The sequence below is a fragment of the Populus euphratica genome, unplaced genomic scaffold (genome assembly GCF_000495115.2).
Source record: "Populus euphratica unplaced genomic scaffold, PopEup_1.0 scaffold1178.1, whole genome shotgun sequence".
NCBI classification, from domain to species: Eukaryota; Viridiplantae; Streptophyta; class Magnoliopsida; order Malpighiales; family Salicaceae; genus Populus; species Populus euphratica.
This window is the reverse complement of record NW_011501034.1, coordinates 1-9,372: the sequence shown is the minus strand read 5'-3', so window position 1 is coordinate 9,372 and position 9,372 is coordinate 1.

The window sequence follows — 9,372 nt, the reverse complement described above, 5'->3', positions numbered from 1 at the left end:
TGGTGTTTATACTACAATTTAAGTCATTATAGGTGTTACATACCTCCTTAAATTCCTTTAAATACATGGATTTTCTAAATATAAGCTATGAAAAGAAGGTAAAACTTGATGTCTGGCTTAAAATTAAAATGAGATGCATCACGAGAAAAAACTATGCATAATGGTGCACTAGTTCTTGTGGGATTCATGTGGTCTCTAAGTGTTCTAACACGGTTATTCTCATTATTCTCATTATGAAGTGATTGATTATCTTCTTTGGCCATATTTTCTAAAAATGATAAGGATATCCCACAAAATCTACCACTTAAGTGTTCTGGTTTGGACTGCACCACCATCTCTTTTCTAAGTTTGACCATCTCTTTGTCTTTTCAATTTCAGTTTTTAAACTCATCAATCAATTCTTTTATTTATGTGATAAGCCTGCATTTAAAATGAATATTTACCAGGAATTATAGTTATCTTATATTATTAGATATGTTATTATAAAACATACTTTAGTTAAGGAGTTATTGATACTTCAAGTGCAAAATGATGATATAAAACCTTGATAAAAATGCACTTTTAAGTACTAATCAACTTTCATCACTGGAAAGCTAATTCCTTTGCTCATCACTGAGCATTAGTCCTCATACAAGGAAATTAGTTTCTTTCGCTCATTTATGAGCATTAGTCCCTTTGCTTTTACCTGTTCCAGGCATGTGTGAAATGAAGAAATTAGAGGACTCACCTGATAATCGGACCTTTGCTTCAATCAACCAGCGAATATCTTCAGGAATTCCATGATTCATTAACAATCTCAATCTTGCACATCTAGCACGGTAAATTTTTGTAATCGCATTCTGAGGCAGAGCGGGAAAATACTTTTTCAATTTTTCAAGATTAGTGTCCATTTTCAAATGAGAATTGGAAGAGAGATTCAAAGAATTGCACAGATATATACACAAATATCAGTTATTGTGGGAAACTGAAAGAACCGACTTAAGTCACGGAGTACCGTTGTCCGCCATTTCACCGGGGTGAGAGAAACTTGCAAAAAAATCACTCAAAAAGAAACACAAAAACAATGTAAGAAAAACAAAATAATCAACCTTTATCTACAAGATCATTCAAACCAGTTGATTCATTTTCACTCGGAAAATTATCAAAGTAAGCTTTCAAACGATGTCCATTTTCTTTAAAAATGTTGTCATTCATTGTATCCTCAATATCACAGGCCCCATAAGGATTGTTCCATCTCGATCTTAGCTCTCTAGGGACTGCATAAATTTGAGAATCATAAAACAAAACTTTTTGACCAGTATCAATCTTTTGACAATTTTCACAAGTTTTGCAGAATGCATGCGTGTCCTTGAACATGGTGGGCCAATAAAATCCATTTTGAAAGATTTTTACAGCTGTCTTTTTTGACGAGAAATAACTTCCACATGCTTCAGAATGACAAAGTTTAATGACACTACTTACCTCATTGTCGGGAACGAATTTTTGAAATATTTGATCAGGACAATATTTGAATAAGTTAGGGTCATCACAATAAAAGCTCTTCACTTCGTTCAAAAACTTTTCTTTGTCTTGGGTACTCCAATCAGCTGGCAAATCTCCTAAAGCAAGAAAATTAATATTTTTATCATACCAAGGCATTGGACTAAGAGAAAGTAAGGATTCGTTAGGAAAGTAATCATCGATTGGTGTGATGTCAGATGTCAAATCTGTTGTCATTGTTGACAAAAGATTCGGATCAACATTTTTGGTGCTTGTTTCATCCGTGATTTCTTTCTCAGAATAAATCATTTGCAAATCTTCAGATTCATCCAATTCATTTTTACTTAAAGTAGATTCAAGTTGATCGTAAACTAATTCGTCAATATGATCTACTTCTTGTAAATCATTATCATCTCCAGGTTGTTTGCAAATGTTGAAAATATTCATCTCCAATGTCATGTTTCCAAATGATAGCTTCATCAGTCCATTCCTACAATTAATCAATGTGTTAGAGGTTGCAAGAAATGGACGTCCTAAAATAACAGGAAATGAATTACATGCTTCAACAGGTTCTGTGTCCAAGACAATAAAATCCACAGGATAAATGAATTTATCGACTTGTACTAACACATCTTCAATTATTCCTCTAGGCACTTTTACAGATCTATCAGCAAGTAAAAGAGATATAGAAGTTGGTTTTAACTCACCTAGATTGAGACTCTGAAAAACTGAATATGGAAGTAAATTCACACTAGCACCAAGATCAAGTAAGGCTCTTTCAATTTTATGCTCTCCAATAAAGCAAGAAATTGTAGGACAACCAGGGTCTTTATATTTCAAAGCATTATTGTTTTGAAGAATAGCACTTACTTGTTCGGCTAGAAAGGCTTTCTTTTTCACATTCAGTTTCCTCTTCACAGTGCAGAGATCTTTCAAAAATTTAGCATAGGAAGGAACCTGTTTAATTGCATCCAGAAAAGGTATATTGATCCTTACCTGTTTGAAAATTTCATAAAGTTCAGAATTGTGATTGACTTTCCTTTGTTTGGTCATGGCTTGAGGAAATGGAAGTGCTGGCGGTGAATCAGTCGTTTCTTTGCAATTTTCAGATTCATCCCCTTCCTTACCCTCAGAGATTGATTCATCATCTTTCTCATAAGGTTCAAGAGAGGGTTTTTCAATAACCTTACCACTGCGTAGAGTAGTGACTGATTTGACTTGATCCATGTGTTGGCTTCCGGAACTACTTGCATTTGCATTGTATTGCCATTTAGGATTTTGTTGTGTTTGAGATGGAAACTTACCTTTCTCTTGGAAACTAAGAGCAGATGTTAATTTAGCAAGAGTATCTTTAAAATCAGTCATATTTTGAGCAAGTTGAGTGTTGATTGTCTCTTGCTTTTCAATGAATGCATGCAATGTTTCCTCAAGATTTCTTCTAGGAGGTGGAGCATAAGGAGGTGCATATCCATGAGAATTTTGAAAATTATGGTGTGCTTGAAATGGTGGTTGTGAAGTTTGTGCATTGTTACTCCTCCAACTAAAACTTTGGTGATTTCTCCAACCAGGGTTGTATGTTTGGGAGTATGGGTTGTGGTTGGCCCTTTGGAAACTGTTTAAAGCATGGGCTTGTTCATGGAGACATTCCTTAAAAGAAGGCAAGGTTGGACAATCGTTGGTTGAGTGTTCATTTGTTTCACAGATTTGACACACAATGTTTTCAACAGATTTTAATTGACCACTCTTTTTTAATTCTAGTGCCTCGACTTTTCTAGCTAAAGATGCAAACTTGGCTTGAAGGTCATGATCTCCCCTAAGGTTGTACATACCTCCACTAGATGTATGAGGTTGAGTTTTACTCGATGCCTCATAAGTCCCCGCGGAACTAGATGTATGAGGTTGAGTTTTACTCGATGCCTCATAAGTACCCGTGGTGTCCCAATTTTGAGCATTTTCAGCTAACAAGTCTAAGTACTCCATTGCTTCATCAGGGTCTTTATCTTCAAAAGTTCCATTGCACATCAATTCAACCATTTTCCTATCTTTAGGTGTTAACCCTTCATAGAAATGTGAAACCAATCTCCATATTTCAAAACTATGATGAGGGCAAGTACTAAGCAAGTCTCAAAACCTATCCCAACATTTGTAAAATATTTCTCCTGGTTTTTGAGTGAAAGTGGTGATTTGTCTCTTGAAAGAGTTTGTTCTATGAGATTGGAAAAACTTCTTTTCTTGAAAGAGTTTGTTCTATGAGATGGGAAAAACTTCTTTAAAAATTATTGTTGCATTTCATCCCAAGCACGAATGGATCCTGGTCTTAAATTTTGTAGCCATGTTTTAGCTTTATCTTTTAATGAAAAAGAAAAAAGCTTTAATCTGATGGTGTTCATGCTACAATTTAAGTTATTATATGTGTTGGACACCTCCTCAAATTCCCTTAAATGCAAGTATGGATTTTCCAATTCTAAGCCATGAAAAGAAGGTAAAAGTTGAATAATGCCTGGTTTAAAATTAAAATGAGATGCATCGAGAGGAAAAACTATGCATGATGGTGCACTTGTTCTTGTGGGATTCATATGATCTCTAAGTGTTCTAGCACGGTTATTCTCATTATTTTCATTATGAAGTGATTGATTATCTTCTTCGGCCATATTTTCTGAAAATGATGAGGATAGCCTACAAAGTCTACCACTTGATGTACGTGACCACACTCTCATGCACGTGTAGGAATAGAACAAAAGGAAGAAGAAAACAAAAGAAGAAGAAACACGAGAAAATAAACAAAGTTATATACAAGAAAAGTGAAAAGAGAAAATAAAATAAATATTATAATTTATACAAAAACTTACCTCCCCGGCAACGGCGCCAAAAACTTGACACGACTAAAAGGTTGATGTCTTCTCCCAAGTGTAGGAGTGTCGAAGTAATAAATAACCCGGCAAGACCGGGGTCAAACCACAGGGAGGTTAATTGTACAAATTATAAATAACAATTATACAACAACAATAACAATAACAACAACAACAACAATAACAACAACAACAACAACAATAACAACAACAACAATAATAATAGTAATAGTAATAGTAATACTACTACTACTACTAATAATAATAATAATAATAATAATAGTAGTAGTAATAATAATAATAGTAGTAGTAATAATAATAATAATAATAATAATAATAAAGAAAGAGAAGAAGAAGAAGATGATGAGAACTTGGAGGTGGAAAATTAATGTAAGGATTAAACAATAATAATAACAAATGTCAAGGTTAGAGGTTCCACTAATGGTATATCAAACAAGTATAGTATAAACTCTTATTATTGAATTGGAAACCACACACAAAGGAGGTTCCAATCAGATTATATATTGTTAACATGATTACATTAGTCATCTTATTCAATTAATGCTAATACTTGTAAATCTCGTCAAGCATTCATGATTATAACTTATGTTAACAACAAATCAAGTTCCTTTCATAGCTCAGGTGTCGGTTATACCATACAGTATGAGCTATGAGAGTGCCAAGCATTTGTTGTACCAAGTGTTATACAACATAAATCAAGATTAATCATTTAACAAGCAAAGTATTAAAGAGTGAACAAGATAACAAATATAAAACATGTTAGTATCAAACATTAAAGTCCATATTAAGTTTACATTATACTTATTCTTACACCATTAGTGTAACCTTTTCACCTTGACATAACTAACTTAGCTAGACATAATGAAAGAAAGCAAAATAGATAAACAAAATAAGAACATAAAAGTTAACTAAGTAAAGGAAAGGAAATGAAAGGCATAAACTTAATATTAATGAAAGGAAAGCATAAACATTACAAAAAATACAAAGAGAGAAAGGAAGAGCATGATCTTGATCTGGAAACCAAGATGCCTAAATGCATGGCAAATGCCTCCTTTTATAGGCCAAAATTGGGAACTATTGATTTAATGACTAATTGATAAATGGGTGGCCAACTTTTGACTTGGTGACAATCCTTATCTTCTCTTATCTGCCCAAAACGTCATTGATAACGTCAAAATTGGAGCCAGTTGTAAACATGAAAGTTGTAGGAAATTGTCTCAACTTTCTTGTGTAAAACATTCAGCTCATTTGGACTTCTAGAACTCCAGATATGGCCAAAATACCGAACAGTGCTCGGGCTGGAAGACAGATTCGGGCTTCTTTGTTGTTGCTACAATTTGGACTTGATAATGGCCTTTTTAGATCTTGGGCTCCATATAAAAGTTGTAGGCCTATGTCTTACCTTTCCAGCCATATAAAGTAGACCTAAATCTGAGATCTGTAGCTCCAGATATGACCCAATTACCGAACAGTGTTCCGGTTTGGATTGCACTGACATTTCTTTTCTAATTTTGGTCATCTTTTTGCCCTTTAAGTTCTTAAAGTCATCAATCAATGCTTTAATTTATGTGATAGACCTGCATTTAAAATGAATATTTACCATAAGTTAAAGGTATCTTATATTATTAGATATATCATTATAAAACATGCTTTAGTTAAGGAGTTATTGATACTTCAAGTGCAAAATGAGGATATAAAACCATGATAAAAATGCACTTTTAAGTACTAATCAACAATAATAGGATTTAAAGGCATCATATGATGTTTTGAAATAGATCCCAACTTTTGACAATTTTCACAAGACTTATAAAATGCATGTGAGTCTTTGAACATGGTGGGCCAATAAAATCCACTTTGTAAGATTTTTGCAGTTGTCTTTCTTGACGAGAAATGGCCCCCACTTGCCTCAGAATGACAAAATTTAATGACACTACTTACCTCATTGTCAGGAATGCATCTTCGAAATATTTGATCAGGATAATATTTGAATAAATAAGGGTCATCCCAATAAAAGTTCTTCACTTTGTTCAAGAACTTTCTTTTATCTTGGGTACTCCAATGAGCTGGCAATTGTCCTGAAACAAGAAAATTGACAATATTAGCAAACCAAGGCATTGTAGAGACGAAAAGTAAAGATTCATCGGGAAAGTAGTCATGGATTGGTGTGATGTTAGTTTTCGAATCTGTTGTCAATCTTGACAAGTAATCTACGACAACATTTTCGTTGCCTTTCTTATCTTTGATTGTGATATCAAATTCTTGAAGTAACAAAATCCACCGCACCAATCTAGTCTTAGAATCTTTCTGAGAAAGAAGATATTTCAATGCTGCATGATCACTAAAAACAACAATAGGTGAGCCAACAAGATAGGACCTAAATTTTTCACATGCAAATACTACTGCAAGTAATTCTTTTTCAGTGGTGGTATAATTCATTTAAGCATTATTTAAAGTTTTACTTGCATAGTAAATTACATAAGGTTTCTTATCTTTTCTTTGTCCCAAAACAGCACCTACGGCATAATCACTAGCATCACACATTATTTCAAAAGGTAATCACCAATCAGGAGGTTGAATGATAGGAGCACAAGTAAGCAAGTTTTTAAGTTTAACAAAGGCTTCTTCACAATGTTCAGTCCATTAAAAAATAGTATCCTTTGTTAGAAGGTTACTTAAAGGCTTAGATATTACACTAAAATCTTTGATGAACCTTCTATAAAAACCAGCATGTTCTAGGAATGATATAACATCTTTAATAGATTTTGGTATTGGCAAGTTTGCAATTAACTCGATTTAAGATTTGTCAACCTCAATTCCTTTTGATAAAACAATGTGACCAAGTACAATACCGTTTGTTACCATAAAATGACATTTTTCCCAATTCAGCACAAGATTCTTCTCTTCACACCTGGTCAAAACCTTTTCTAAGTTAGTCAAACAATCATCAAATGAATCGCCAAAAACAGAAAAATCGTTCATGAAAATCTCAAGAAAATGTTCAACCATATCACTAAATATACTAAGCATGCATCTTTGAAATGTGGTTGGTGCATTACATAATCCAAAAGGCATCCTTTGATATGCAAAAGTACCAAATGGACATGTGAAAATAGTCTTCTCTTGATCTTCCAATGTAATTTCAATTTAGTTGTAACCCGAATAGCCATCTAGGAAACAATAAAATTCATGACTTGCAACTCTTTCTAGGATTTGATCCATGAAAGGTAAAGGAAAATGATCTTTTCTAGTCATTGAATTAAGTTTTCTATAGTTAATGCACATGCGTCAACCAGTAACAGTTCTAGTGGGAATTAACTCATTGTTCTCATTTGTTATCACAGTGACTCCAAACTTCTTGGATACAACTTGGGTAGGACTTACCCATTTGCTGTCAAAAATAGGATAAATGATTTCATTATCTAGAAGCTTAATGACTTCATTTTTCACTACTTTTTTCATATTAGGATTTAGCCTTCGTTGTATTTTTCTAGAGGGTTTAGCATTTTCCTAGAAATAAATTATGTGTGTACAAATCAAAGGACTAATTCCTTTTATATCAGCTATGGTCCATCCTAATGTATTTTTGTGCATTTTCAGAGTTTGTAATAACTTACCTTCTTGATGTGCATTAAGTTTGGAAGAGATTATTACCGGAAAAGTTTCATTTTCTCCCAAAAATGAGTATTTGAGATTGGATGGCAACGACTTCAAATCAGGTTTTGGTGGTTGAACACTTGAAGGTATGGACTTAATTGATCGTGGTGGCAATTCCTCAATTTATGGCCTCCAATTACTTGTCTTTGATTTTTCCTGAAAATAAATCATTTGTAAATCATCAGATTCATCAATCTCAATTTCACTGGAAGTGATTTGAAATTGATCATGAATTAATTTTTCAGTAAAGTCCACTTCCTGTGAATCATTATCATCTCTAAGTTGCTTGCAAATGTTGAAAATATTCATCTCCAATGTCATGTTTCCAAATGATAGCTTCATCAGTCCATTCCTACAATTAATCAATGCGTTAGAAGTTGCAAGAAATGGACATCCTAAAATAACAAGAAATGAATTACATACTTCAACAGGTTGTGTGTCCAAGACAATAAAATCCATAGGATAAATGAATTTATCGACTTGTACTAGCACATTTTCAATTATTCTGCTAGGCACTTTTATAGATCTATCGGCAAGTAAAAGAGTTATAGAAGTTGGTTTTAACTCACCTAGCTTGAGACTCTCAAAAACTGAATATGGAAGTAAATTCACACTAGCACCGAGATCAAGTAAGGCTCTTTCAATTTTATGCTCTCCAATAAAGCAAGAAATTGTAGGACAACCAGGGTCTTTATATTTCAAAGCATTATTGTTCTGAAGAATACCACTTACTTGTTCGGCTAGAAAGGCTTTATTTTTCACATTCAATTTCCTCTTCACAGTGCATAGATCTTTAAAAAATTTAGCATAGGAAGGAACCTGTTTAATAGCATCCAGCAAAGGTATATTGATTCTTACCTGATTGAAAGTTTCAAAAATTTCAAAGTTGTGATTGACTTTCCTTTGTTTGGTCATGGCTTGAGGAAATGGAAATGCTGGCGAAGAATCTGTCTTTTCTTTGCAATTTTCAAATTCAACCCCTTCCTTACCCTCAGAGATTGACTCATCATCTTTCTCATAAGGTTCAAGAGAGGGTTTTTCAATAACCTTACCACTGTGAAGAGTAGTGACTCATTTGACTTGATCCATGTGTTGGCTTTCGGAATTACTTGCATGTGCATTGTATTGCCCCTTGGGATTTTGTTGTGGTTGAGATGGAAACTTACCTTTCTCTTGGAAACTACGAGCAGATGTTAATTTTGCAAGAGTATCTTTAAAATCTGTCATGTTTTAAGCAAGTTGAGTATTGATTGTCTCTTACTTTCCAATGAATGCATGCAATGTTTCCTCAAGATTTCTTCTAGGAGGTGGAGCATAAGGAGGTGCATATCCATGAGAATTTTAGAAATTATGATGTGCTTGAAATGGT